Below are 14958 nucleotides of genomic sequence, written 5' to 3' on the forward strand. Positions count from 1 at the left end.
CCGGAGCCTGTGAAGCAAGGCGGAGCTTGTGAAGATCATCCTTTTTGGAAAAGGCCCGGAGCCTGTGAAGCAAGGCGGGTGCCTGTGAAGCTATCGCGTTTTGGAAAAGGCCCAGAGCCTGTGAAGAAGGCAAATGCCTGTGAAGCTCGATTCCCCTAAGAAGAAAGGCCCGGAGCCTGTGAAGAAGGCGAATGCCTGTGAAGCTCGTTTCCCCTAAGAAGAAAGCCCCGAGCCTGTGAAGAAGGCCAACGCCTGTGAAGCTCGCTGCCCGTGACACTCTCACGTAATAATGAGTGGGGTTGTACACGCCCCGGAGTCTCAGGAGCGCCGGCCTCAGGCCCTGGGGCTCCCTCCCACGCCCAGTTACAGCACTTAGCTCCGCGCTGGTGAGAAGACGTCGAAGACTAGATTAGGTGCCGGACGCGGCTTTTTCATTTGCTTTCCGCAGTTGGCTTGTTTGTTCGCATTTGAAGTTTTACTGAAGTTGTTACCATCTTTGGCTTGCGGTTCTTCGGCTTTCCACTCTCCTGCCTCGATTTCTTTTGCGCAAGGCCTCGCGAGGGGGAGCAGTTGAGCGCCCTCACGAGCGTTCCTATCCTAGTCGTTCAAAGAGTTCGCGACCTGGGCCCCTTACAGGAGCACCCCTCCAGTCCATGCCCCACGGGCACCGTGACACAAACAAAGGGCCTGGGTCGGTCGCCCCCTTCATGGCCGGGGTCGGAAACTATCCACGCTCGGGCGCACAGCCGGAAGGAACTGTAACAAAAGCAAAATGATGATCAACAAGCAATAACCCAAACACGCCCCCGCGGGGCTCCACACTATTGTCTTTGTTACGCGGGAAAAAGGGAAAAGGAAGAACAAATCCGGAGCGGCTCACCTCACACCGGCTCGCGGGGAAGGCCCGAGCTGCCTCCGAAGCTCAGGCGGAGTCCCTCTCGCGCTTCACCAGGGCGCGGCGGCATGCGGACACGTTGCCGCCCCCCAAGCAGACACGACGGCGTGGATGCTGATCACGGCCACCACTAGAGGAGTCACCGCCTGAAGAAGAATCAGAGAAGCTTGAGGAACCCCGAACACCGCCAGCCGCGCGAGCGCTGCTCCCTCCATCGTCACCAGAGCTGGGTTCCCAGCCACGGTCGTCACCCTCGGGGCAACACCCCGCGCGGCGACCATCTTCCCCGAACACCCTGACGAAGAGGGTGGCGTCACCGTCGAACTTGAAGTGAAGGGTGCACCGACGGCTCAGGCCACGCGCACGGGCAAACATCGGCCAACCTCGGGCCAAGGACAGGCTCCCGGCCGCGGAGACCTCCAGGGAGACCCATGAGGCCCGGCTGTAGCAGCCGTCGACCTGGAGCCAGAGGCCGCCAGAGGCCGCCCGGGGCGCCGGTCGGGAGCTCGCCGAGGAGGAAGCAAGGAAGCGGGAGCCGGGTGTTAGTCGGCTCCGCCGACCACACGACGAACTCCGGCAGCGCTTCAGCAGCACGGACGCGCGGCCTGGGGGGACGCGCAGCCAGAGTGCGCCCCCCGGCTGTAGCAATCCGCCCGTCGCCGAGCTAAAGATCGCCTCCACGGCCGCGGGGAGCCACCGTGGTGGCCACAGGATGCTTACGAGGACGCCCTCGGCTGCGCTTGGGTGGGGGAGAGGCGGGCTCAACCCGGCAAGCCTTCCCCTTCTCGGTGGCTGAAAACCTCCTCGACGGGGCCATGTAGGAAAAGGAGAAGCGAGGGGGGATGAACTGGAGGGGCGTGCGTCGGCCCATACTTATGGCTGGCGATGGCCAACCAACGGCCCCCACGATCGCAGGTAATTATGACCCGCTTTGCATGCAGGGACTTGTCCAATCCGTGCGGTTGCCGAGATGCCATGGGGAAGTGGAGACGCCCACGTCCAATCAACTGCCATGCGGCGCCCAAGGCCGCAGGCTATTAGGGCCTGCGGCGCTTCACACTTGCCCTTCCGCCTCCCTCCACGGCCAAGTCCGGGCGCTCCTTGGGCCCGAGGGCTACTGTCGGCGTTCTGGGAATGGGGGTCCCCAGACTTGCTTGCCTGCGGCCTGCGGCGTGGCTCAAAGGGGGCCCAGCGCGGCCCATCTTCACCAACACAAGATTCAAGACCCTCGCGAGGGGCCGAGCCTCACGGGGCGGACGACACAGACCTTCCTCAGGCACGGCCTCGCCAGGCTGGCTCGCGAGAAGGCGGAGAGATCAAGGCGGGCTACCTCGCGATGTGCCCGTGACGCGAGCCATGACGACTCAGGGCGCCAGGCGGGTGCCAGCCTGCGCAGCGTCCTCCTTTCCTCTTTGGTGCAAAGGGGGCAAGCGCAGCCGCGGAGTACCGAGGCATCAGGCAAAGGTTGCCATTTCGATGCAACAAGACCAAGACCAGGAGGACTACGAGACGTAGGCCACTGTGGAGCCCAAGACGGCGTCATCACCAGAGCTTTGCGCAGGCGAAGACTGCTTTTGTCAGGATAGTTGATACTTGCTGTCCCCCTTCAAATTAGCCCGCCATTGTTGGCTCCCTTCCCACTCAATATTTGGGAAGAGGACCAGGGCCTCTATAAATAGGACTAGCCACCCCCAGGGTAGGACGAGAAGAACACAGAAGGATAGAGAAATCGAGAACCATCCACCCACATAGCAAGGGGTTTGGTTCGGTCGATTGGCTAGAGAGAGAAAGAGAGAGAGAGAGAGAGAGAGAGAGAGAGAGAGAGGTGGCTGAACTACTCCCAGCAGTTCATCGCCCATCCAAGAATAGACCCTCGCGAGGCTGTTCTTCCTTGTATTGTTCATCATCATTAGCCCCAAAGAGGCAATCCATCCACCACACACTGGAGTAGGGTATTACACCACAAAGGTGGCCCGAACCAGTATAAACCTTGTGTCTCTTGTGCCGTTCTTTCAGTAGTCTAGATCTTTGCGAGACGGGGAGGTAGAAGGCGTAATCTCCGCGCGCACCCCAGTGTTCGAACCTTAAGGGTCTGCCGGAACCCGAAATCCAACAGCGCTCGAGGGAGCACATCGCATCTCTTTCTTCGCAGGGGACTATGATGATTCCGCCGCTTCCCGGCATCTTGAGGACATTGTAGCCATGGTGGGTCAATGCCATGAATTTGGCTAATGCTGGGTACCCGAGGATGGCATTGTACGCCAGACGGATGTGGGCGACGTCGAAGTCGACAAGCTCGTTGTGGTAGTTGTCGCGCTGACCGAAGGTGACAGGGAGACGAACTTGCCCTATCGGGGTGGTGGAGCCGTCGGTCACTCTTGAGAAAGCTTGGTGGGCTGAAGCCAATCGTATGGTACTTGAAGGCTGTCGAACGTCTCGACGGACAGGACACTGAGCCCTGCGCTGCCGTCGATGAGGGTCTTGGTGACTTGGACATTGCTGATGACAGGTGAATAGAGCATCGGGAGGACACCAACAGTCGCCGCGCATATGAGCTGGTCCGCCGAGCTGAAGGTGATGGCGTACTTGGACCATCTGAGCGGGCACGTGGCCTCGAGCTTGGGGAGGGCTGCATTCACCTCACGAGAGAACTGCTTGAAGATACGCTGGGAAGCCGGGTCCTGAGCACCACCCAAGATGCAAGCGATGGCCCGCGGCTCCTAGAAGCCCCCAGCCCCTTCGTCCTGTTGGTGGTCGTCGTTCCTCCTTGGTGGTGGCGGCAGCGGAGGGAGACCAGGATTGCCGTGAGGATAGTCCTCAGGAGGCCGGTCCCTCTAGGCGCCCTCACGAGGCTGGTCCTGCCAGCGGTCCTCGCAAGGCTGGTCGCACCACTCCTGGCGGGTGCCGTGGTTGTCCCAACGTCCTCCGCCTCGTCCACTTCCTCATCCGTAGCCCCGGTCGTTGTGCTCGGTGCATCGACCGAAGCGTCCATCTCGAATGGCTCTGAGCTCTTGACAATCGTTGGTGGTGTGGTTGCGCATGTTGTGGAAGGCGCAGAATGTACGGCTGCCCTTGGACGACTCGGGGAGGTCCCCGCTGCGCTTTGTGTCTGGCTCTGCCGCGAGTACGGCCACTCCCTTGTGTTTCACGTCCTTGACCTTGGCCTTCTTCTCCTCTAGATCTGCAGCAGGGAGCTCGAGGAGGGACAGACACCCCTCATTAGCTCTTGCACACTTGGTTGCTATGTTGAACAGCTCCAGAGTCATGCACAACTCCTCATGGATGGCGAGCTGCTCCTTCATCTTGACGTCACAGACGCCATCGGAAAATGCTAAGATGATGGCCTCGTCCATCATCTTCGGGATCTTGAGACGCACGCTGTTGGAGCGCTGGATGTACTTCTACAGGGTCTCTCCTGGCTATTGCTTGATGCGCCGCAGGTCACCCGCGGCCGGAGGGCGATCATGAGTGCCCTGGAAGTTGGCGAAGAAGCGGTCATGCATCTCACCCCAGGAGGAGATCGAGCCTGGAGGCAGGTTCAAGAGCCGCGAGCGAGGGCCATCCTTGAGAGCCATGGGAAACCAGTTCGCCATGACCTTTTTGTCGCCGTTGGCCGCCTCGATGCTCAGCTCGTAGGGTTGTAGGAACTCCGCGAGATCGGGGGTGCCGTCATAGCGAGGAGGCAGGTCCGGCTTGAACTTGCCTGGCTAGACGATGCTACGCAGCTCGGGAATGAGGGCACGGCAGCCTGTGATGGCCATCGGGGCCCTCTGCAGGGGCGGAGCCTGCCCGTGATGTCCGCGCACCGCCGCCACATTCGGCACGCGGTCTTGTCATGGCTCCGGGAGCGCTGGAGCATTTTCTTGCGGCCGGGGAACCTCCCGGCAACTTCTTCGTGTGCGGGCACACGGTGCGGTGGATCACGCCGCGGGACCGCACGTCTTGGGGCGAGGAAGCCGTCTTGACGCGGAGGAGATGGAGGCGCTCCGTGAGCTGCGCGTCTCGGTGCGAGGGCGCCATCTTGATGCGGAGGCGGGGGAGGCACTCTGTGAGTGATGTCTACTACACAACCTTCTTCTTGTAGACGTTGTTGGGCCTCAAAGTGCAGAGGTTTGTAGGACAGTAGCAAATTTCCCTCAAGTGGATGACCTAAGGTTTATCAATCCGTAGGAGGCGTAGGATGAAGATGGTCTCTCTCAAGCAACCCTGCAACCAAATAACAAAGAGTCTCTTGTGTCCCCAACACACCCAATACAATGGTAAATTGTATAGGTGCACTAGTTCGGCGAAAAGATGGTGAAACAAGTGGTATATGGATAGTAGATAAAGGTATTTGTAATCTGAAATAATAAAAACAGCAAGGTAGAAAGTGATAAAAGTGAGCGTAAACGGTATTGCAATGATAGGAAATAAGGCCTAGGGTTCATACTTTCACTAGTGTAAGTCCTCTCAACAATACTAACATAATTGGATCATAAAACTATCCCTCAACATGCAACAAAGATTCACTCCAAAGTCACTAATAGCGGATAACGAACGAAGAGATTATGGTAGGGTACGAAACCACCTCAAAGTTATTCTTTCCAATCAATCCGTTGGGCTATTCCTATAAGTGTCACAAACAGCCCTAGAGTTCGTACTAGAATAACACCTTAAGACACAAATCAACCAAAACCCTAATGTCACATAGATACTCCAATGTCACCTCAAGTATCTGTGAGTATGATTATACGATATGCATCACACAATCTCAGATTCATCTATTCAACCAACACAAAGGACCTCAAAGAGTGCCCCAAAGTTCTACCGGAGAATCACGACGAAAACGTGTGCCAACCCCTATGCATAGGTTCATGGGTGGAACCCGCAAGTTGATCACCAAAACATACATCAAGTGAATCACGTGATATCCCATTGTCACCACAGATATCCACGGCAAGACATACATCAAGTGTTCTCAAATCTTTAAAGACTCAATCCGATAAGATAACTTCAAAGAGGAAACTCAATTCATTACAAGAGAGTAGAGGGGGGGAAAAACATAAGATCCAACTATAATAGCAAAGCTCATGATACATCAAGATCGTGCCAAATCAAGAACACGAGAGAGAGAGAGAGATCAAACACATAGCTACTGGTACATACCCTCAGCCCCGAGGGAGAACTACTCCCTTCTCGTCATGGAGAGCACCGGGATGATGAAGATGGCCATCGGAGAAGGATTGCCCCCTCCGGGAGGGTGCCGGAACGGGTCTAGATTGGTTTTAGGTGGCTACGGAGGCTTCTGGCGTCAGGAACTCCCGATCTAATATCGCGTTCTGGAAGTTTTAGGGTATGGCGATATATATGGGTGCAGGAAGTACGTCGGAGGAGCCACGGGGGCCCCACGAGGCAGGGGGCGTGCCCTAGGGGGGTGGGCACGCCCCCACCCTCGTGGGCAGCTCCCGTATCTTCTGACGTGGGGTCCAAGTCCATCAGGTGTGTTTCCTTCGAAAAATAACTTCTCCAGTTGATTTTGTTCCGTTTCGACTCCGTCTGATATTCCTTTTCTTCAAAACACTAAAATAGGCATAAAACAGCAAATCTGGGCTGGGCCTCCGGTTAATAGGTTAGTCCCAAAAATAATATAAAAGTGGATAATAAAGCCCATTATTGCCTAAAACAGTAGATAATATAGCATGGAGCAATCAAAAATTATAGATACGCTGGAGACGTATCAAGCATCCCCAAGCTTAATTCCTGCTCGTCCACGAGTAGGTAAATGATAAAAAGATAATTTTTGATGTGGAATGCTAGTTGGCATAATTTCAATGTAATTCTTCTTAATTGTGGCAAGAATATTCAGATCCATAAGATTCAAGACAAAAGTTCATATTGACATAGAAACAATAATACTTCAAGCATACTAACTAAGCAATCATGACTTGTCAAAATAACATGGCCAAAGAAAGTTATCCCTACAAAATCATATAGTCTGGCTATGCTCCATCTTCACCACACAAAATATTTAAATCATGCACAACCCCAATGACAAGCCTAGCAATTGTTTCATACTTTTGATGTTCTCAAACGTTTTCAATCTTCACGCAATACATGAGCGTGAGCCATGGACATAGCACTATAGGTGGAATAGAATGGTGGTTGTGGAGAAGACAAAAAGGAGAAGATAGTCTCACATCAACTAGGCGTATCAACGGGCTATGGAGATGCCCATCAATAGATATCAATGTGAGTGAGTAGGGATTGCCATGCAACATATGCACTAGAGCTATAAGTGTATGAAAGCTCAAGAAAAGAAACTAGTGGGTGTGCATCCAACTTGCTTGCTCATGAAGACCTAGGGCATTTTGAGGAAGCCCATCATTGGAATATACAAGCCAAGTTCTATAATGGAAAATTCCCACTAGTATATGAAAGTGACAACATAGGAGACTCCCTATCATGAAGATCATGGTGCTACTTTGAAGCACAAGTGTGGTAAAAGGATAGTAGCATTGTCCCTTTTTATTATTATTTTTTATTTGACCTTTCTCTTCTTCTTTTTTTGGCCTTTCTTTTTTTGGGGGGACAATGCTCTATTGAATGACGATCATCACACTTCTATTTATTTACAACTCAATGATACAACTCGATACTAGAACAAAGTATGGCTCTATATGGATGCCTCCGGCGGTGTACCGGGATATACATTGAATCAAGAGTGACAAGTATGAAAGAATTATGAACGCTGGCTTTGCCACAAATACAATGTCAACTACATGATCATGCTAGAAATATGACAATGATGAAGCGTGTCATAATAATGGGACGGTGGAAAGTTGCATGGCAATATATCTCGGAATGGCTATGGAAATGCCATAATAGGTAGGTATGGTGGCTGTTTTGAGGAAGGTATATGGTGGGTTTATGGTACCGGCGAAAGTTGCGCGGTACTAGAGAGGCTAGCAAAGGTGGAAGGGTGAGAGTGCGTATAATCCATGGACTCAACATTAGTCATAAAGAACTCACATACTTATTGCAAAAACCTATTAGTTATCAAAATAAAGTACTACGCGCATGCTCCTAGGGGGATAGATTGGTAGGAAAAGACCATCGGTCGTCCCCGACCGCCACTCATAAGGAAGACAATCAATAAACAAATCATGCTCCGACTTCGTTACATAATGGTTCACCATACGTGCATGCTACGGGAATCACAAACTCTAACACAAGTATTTCTCAAATTCACAACTACTCAACTAGCATGACTCTTATATTACCATCCTCATATCTCAAAACAATCATCAAGTATCAAACTTCTCTTAGTATTCAAAACACTCATAAGAGAATTTTATTATTCTTGAATACCTAGCATATTAGGATTTTAAGCAAATTACCATGCTATTTAAGACTCTCAAAATAATCTAAGTGAAGCATGAGAGTTCATCTATTTCTTCAAAATAAAACTACCACCATTCTCTAAAAGATATAAGTGAAGCACTAGAGCAAATGACAAACTACTCCGAAAAATATAAGTGAAGATCAATGAGCAGTCGAATAATTATGCAACTCTGTGAAGACTCTCTAACATTTAATAATTTCAGATCTTGGTACTCTATTCAAACAGCAAGCAAAGCAAAATAAAATGACACTCTAAAAATGGCAAACATCATGTGAAGAAGCAAAAGCTTAGGATCAACCGGTACTAACCGATAGTTGTTGAAGAAGAAAGGTGGGATGCCAACCGGGGCATCCCCAAGCTTAGATGCTTGAGACTTCTTGAAATATTATCTTGGGGTGCCTTGGGCATCCCCAAGGTTGAGCTTTTGTGTCTCCTTAATTCCTCTCATATCACGGTCTCCCTAAATCTCAAAAGCTTCATCCACGCAAAACTCAACAAGGACTCGTGAGATAAGTTAGCATAAACCATTGCAAAAACCTTATCATACTCTACTGTAGAAAATCACCAAAATTATTATTCAACATTGAATACTAAATGCCTCTGCATATTTAATAGTCCTATCCTCAAATAGAATCATTAAAGAAGCAAGCATATGCAAACAATGCAAACATAACAGCAATCTGCCTAAACAGGATAGTCTGTAAAGAATGCTGCAACATCCATACTTCCCTAGCTCCAAAAATTATGAAATAAAATTCCCACTGTAGTAAATTTATCAGATCTTAATATGAAAAAGGTCTCAACATTTTATCACATTCTGACTTTTCCAGGGAATTATTGCAACAGCGGTAAACTTTCTGTTTTCAAACAGCAACATGTGGACTTATAAAATAGGCATAGTAAAGGTATCAATGCCACTGTTATTGAAATAAAAGATGCAAAACATTATTCTAAATAACAGCAAGAAAATCCTAAGAAAATAAATTGACGCTCCAAGCAAAACACATATCATGTGGTGAATAAAAATATAGCTCCAAGTAAAGTTACCGATGAACGAAGACGAAAGAGGGGATGCCTTCCGGGGCATCCCCAAGCTTAGACTCTTGGCTATCCTTGAATATTACCTTGGGGTGCCTTGGGCATACCCAAGCTTAGGCTCTTTCCACTCCTTATTCCATAGTCCATCGAATCCATACCCAAAACTTGAAAACTTCACAACACAAAACTTAACAGAAAACTCGTAAGCTCCGTTAGTATAAGAAAATAAATCACCACTTCAAGGTACTGTAGTGAACTCATTCTTTATTTATATTTGTGTTAAACCTACTGTATTCCAACTTCTCTATGGTTTATAAACTACGAGATGACCCGGTGCGCCAAATGGCAGAGAGACCTATTTGAAACCATTTCCGTGTTGAAAAATATTTTGCTTTTTTTAGTAACTTTATGTTTGATTGAGGATAGAGACCATGTCAAACCCGAAGTGTTTTGAACGTGTATTTGGACAATGTGCCATTTGGCTCTGTGGTACACAAGTAAGGTGCAAGGTCCAAATTCAAGCATCAAGGATAATGATTATAAACCTTCTGTAACAGAAACCTTTGCATTTGCTAGTAACTTTGAGTTTTAAAAAGCACTAAGGGTAATAATTATAAACCTTTTATATGAAAAATTAAGGAATACCTATGTTCAAACTATATACTTTAGCATGTGAAGCTAATTCAAACCGTGCAAGTTGAAATATTTAGAGACCGATCATAAAATTGCCAAATCAGGATATAGAAGCAAGAACAAAGTATGGTCAGTTTCGTTGAACTAACATAAGTGCATTTTACATTGCCTGCTCATTACTATTGTTGTCTATAAATAAATCTCTATCTATTGTTGTACCCAGGTTTACTTGAATTAGCTAGGATGAATCAAACACTTCTGAAATGAGCACTAACAGATCAACAGAGTATGCATCTGCATGAGATGACTGATCTTTTCTTGTTAGCAACAAAAAAATATTCATTTCAGTCACAAGCAAACCAAGATGCAAGAAAATCTAAAATTTCTCAATCTTTGACCATGTCTCTACGGAACAACACTGACTCAAAATGGAAATAATACCATGTTGGTAAAGGTTCACCTTGAAGTTGGTTAAGCAGTCTGATTCAGTGGGGATCCACCTAAGGAACTGGCGTGCTGATATTGCAATCGAAGTTGAGGAACAATGCCGATAGTCTGGAAGAGATAGGGTGAGCGAGAAAAGGTTTGGTACACGGAGGGAAGGGGGTCGATAAGGTCAAGGCGTCAGCAACCGTGCCTGGTGCCCACGTCGGCCCAGCAAAACTTATTTTTTCTAAGCCCAACAACATGGTGTAAATTTGAATTGGCACAACTAAATTAAATCATTTTGTCAAAACACGTTAAATCAAACAAATAAAAAGTTAAATCAAATAAATGAAAGAAGCTTTAGATGATATATTTATAATGGTTATCCAGCAGTGGTGATACAAATGATCAGTAACGGTAGCTATTTTATATGACCGGTACTGCTAGTAGATTTATAATGGTTATCCAGCAGTGGTGATACAGATGATGGGTCTTTTCAAACATTAGCTAGGCATAAATATCATCATGGATAGATGCTTGATTATATATAAAACACATGACCACAAAGGGATGTTTAGCACATAGATGATTACAAAAATCTAAAGCCTATACATGTGGTATTCTTCAGAGCAGGAACAGCGCCAGAACAGTGCCAGATTCTGGAACCAAACATGGGGTATACTGCAGACGAAACAAAAAGTGGCTTCTCCAGGGGTCACCTTGACTCAATAGGTTGTTGACGATATGTGACACCTGCCAGAACAGCGCCAAATTCTAGTGCTCCTGCAACAACCCTGACAAGCCACCAAGGACATCCAATGTGATGACCCTATAGACATCACGAAATGACGTCAATTCAGAACGGTAATCCACCCAACAAGGACAACAAAATACCAAGAGAGCGGGAAGACAAATGTAAAATCCAAGCGTAAATCCATCTAAATTTAACATACTCCCTCCATCCCAAATAAGTGTCCACTTATTTGAGACGCAGATATTACAATACATGAGCAGCAGTAATCACATCCAAACAATTGCAAGGGTTTTCTCACTGGGCGAGGGCGAGGGTGCATCAGGCTAGGATGACAGCCGGACAACAGGGTGGTTGGGCGGACCGTGGACGACGACGTGCTCCCTCTGTATCCCAGTGATTATATATCCTCGAAACCTTCAAGCTCACATTATGATATCTGCTTAAGGACATCAAACATATCATGTATGCAATCGAGCAAGTTGAAACCTTCAAGCTCATATTGTGGTATTTGGTTCAAGGACACCAAACAAAACAGGTATGCAATCCAGAAAGAGAATAGCAGTTTAACAACTAAATTCAGGAATTCAGAGCATATTAGCATTTTATTTATATGATGACTGCCTCAATCAAAATCCATGTATCACAGAGACACATTGCACCAATCGAAACCAGATTAAACCATCTATCAAGAATGCTTACCTTCCGAGGACGGTGGAGATGCTCACCTGGAAGCAGGAAAGAGGGAGGCGGGGGCGCGTCCAGCTCGCCAACAGAGAGATGACCCCTTCGTCGCGGCCACCATCATACCTCATCTGCTCGTCAATGAACAGCGCCTCCTTGTACCCACAAAAGCTTCATCTAAAGACTGAAATCATAAGAGTTGTGTGCATAAAGACGAAGATGAAATCACTCTAAGAAAGATGAGAACAACAAATTGAAAAGCTCATTGTACCTATTAAACTAAGGACATGAATGGCCTTTATTTAACTAAATACTGTACCTAAGAGATTAAGAATCAGGGACAACCTTTATTAAGCTAAAAAATTGATCAAATTGGGCATTTAGAATTCCTCCTTGAGCAGCAGAGGTCAGATATGTTTCGAGCCCAGTAAAAAAATGCATGCTTTCACATGTTTTAGACATATTTAATCTCTTCTATGTGCATACACAGAAACAAGAATGTCTATAAATACAGGCGTGCATGGAAAGACAAGGACCATATTCTTGCCTAAATGTCTAAATGAACACACAAGAATGTTGCGTTGGTCAAATCGCCCACCTCGTGTCATTGCTGCCAGCACCATCGGTGTTGCTGTACATGTACTCCACGACGGTGCTGCTGCCTCTGATAATCAGCACAAGAACCTGTCATCTGGATGCTCACACGAGCTATTGGCATCAAATTAGGAATCAGTGTATATAGTTTTTCAAACTATAAGCTTATAAAAAGCAAATACATCAAGACCAACATAACAGCCAACGATTGCAACCATAGCCTACGGGAGAGAAAGAACAACCTAGCCGGAGCATACCTGCAAGCCAATCGCGGCCATGACGAACAAGGGCTCACCACCCCATCTCCCCTGCTGCAGCTCCACCCCTGTGCGATGGGAGTGCTGCCCCCTCTGCTTCTTGCCCCGGTCACCGACCATGCTGCTCCTTCCCCCCACCACCGGCATCCCCTGCTCCTCCACCCCATCTGTCAAGACCCAGCTGCGATGCTACTCCTCGATTTTTCCATGCTACCCCTCTTCTCATGTGGATGTGACCCTTCTCTTCAAGGAGAAGCCGGCACGTGGGAGGATCCAGTCTAACGAAACCCGACCAAATAATCAAATAAATAATTATAATGCCATCTCAGTTAGCAATATAAACAATACCCAACAATCCGAATCTCACCTCATCCAGTCATGACACAAGAGGACGAATCTAGAAGAAATATACCTGCTCATTGTCGCCTGTGCCGTCAGGTTGCGATGGCCAAGAGGTTCACCTTGTTCTTGACTCTTCCTTAAGATCCTTCCTATCTTCTTCACCTGATCAGCAAACATCTTATTAAAAAAATCAAAAAATCAAAATTAGATTGTCAACGAACCTATGAAATCAAGAGGAAAAAACTGAGAGAAAGAAGATGGTAAGGCCAAAGACATCCAACCTAGATGGTGGATGAGGGACGACCGGCGAGCAGCGGTTGGAGTGATGGCCGCGGCTCCACTCTACTGCGACGCGAGGGCCGGCTTGCTGGCTTGCTGCACCTTCCCCACATCCGTCCTCCTCACGCACAACACCATAACAACGCCAACGCTGCCTTGTTGTGCCTTCCCCATGTTCGTCCTCCACACGCACAGCAACACCGGATTCGGTGGATCCCGTCATGGAGGAGCTTTCCACCGGCAGAATGGCAAGGACGACCGCGTGTGAGGAAAGGGTAGAGGCGTAGCTCGAGGCCAGGGACCCCGCCGGCGTGGGTGATGGGTCCGCGCGCTCGCGCTGGAGCTCTCCCTCGCCCACCATCGTGCGGTGTGGCTGCGACTCCGGCTCCTCCTATTGAGCGCGGAGGCAGAGGGAGGGGACGAGGAGACATGGGAGGGGGAGGTGGTGGAGGCGGAGGAGACGAGGCGGTCGAGAGGGAGGGGGAGCGGAGGCGGCGGCGGCAGGAGATATTTTCACGGGGAGAGAAGGGCTGGCCAATCCCGCTCGCTGCATGTCGGGTGGTAGGTGCGACATATGCCAACGGGTGGCTTATCATTGTGGGAGCCAGTAAAACATCGCCGGTGCCTGGAAACGGGATGAGGCGAAGACATGCACGCCGGTGAATCTTACCCAACTTCGGGGCTCTCCGTGGAGATAACACCCCTACTGCTGCTCTGCGGGGTCTCCGCATGATCACTAGATGAACAAGTAGCTACACGATGCTCCTTGAGCTATTTGGCGAGAGGAGGAGGAAGGGCTCTGCTTGCTCTCTTCTCCTCCCTACGTGGTGTCTAAAACTAGCAGGGATCCATCCTCTTTTGCCTGGGTGTCCCGGGGGGTTTATATAGGCCTACCCCCCGGGGGTATAGTGGTAGTTCGGCTGGGCGTGGGGCCCAGCCGTCTGTGTCTTCGCTTTCCGGCTTCTGCGCCGGCTGCTGGGGCCCGCCGGCTGGTGGGTCCCACCGGCTACCGGCTCCTTGGTCGACAGGCAGGCCCCACTGTCCAGGGCCTTGTCGGTGGCTGGTCACTGTTGCTCAATCTTGGTGACGAGGGCTTCGCTGAGGTAAGCGTGGCTACAGTGCTGCCGTCCGGCGGGTGACCACTGTAGCCTCGCCGCGTCTTGTCTCCTTAATGGGGCGTCTCCTTCGAGGGAGTGGCAAGCCGGCTGGAGAGAGCCGGCTCCGTCTTGGGCCGACTGGGGGAGGCCAGGCCGCCTTCGGGTGTATCTCTGCCCGAAGGGGCCCACCGCCCGTGGGCCGTACTGGTAGCCCATCGTGGATGACATCAGGGTCAACGTGGCAACAGTGCTGCGCCGGACGGGTCATGGCCACCTGTACGGCGCACTGTGCCAGGCGCGCTCCAGGATTCAGGGGTGGCAGGCTTCACTGTAGCCACGCCCTGTCACATCGCCATTATGTGGATACAGACTTCGAGGGTACGGTCTTGACCGCTTTATGGGAGCCGGCTCCTTGGAGCCGGCCTTCTCGCAGCCGGCTCCTCGGAGCCGGCCCTTCCGCGGCTTTCTTCATGAGGGCTGAAGTCGGGCCGCCTTCCAATAGCCGGCCAGGGGAAGGTGGCCCCATGTCTTGGGTTCTTGAGAGTCGGATCGGCTCGTAATTTTTGCAAAAAGGCCAGGGG

This window comes from Triticum dicoccoides, chromosome 3A (assembly GCF_002162155.2).
Source record: "Triticum dicoccoides isolate Atlit2015 ecotype Zavitan chromosome 3A, WEW_v2.0, whole genome shotgun sequence".
NCBI classification, from domain to species: Eukaryota; Viridiplantae; Streptophyta; class Magnoliopsida; order Poales; family Poaceae; genus Triticum; species Triticum dicoccoides.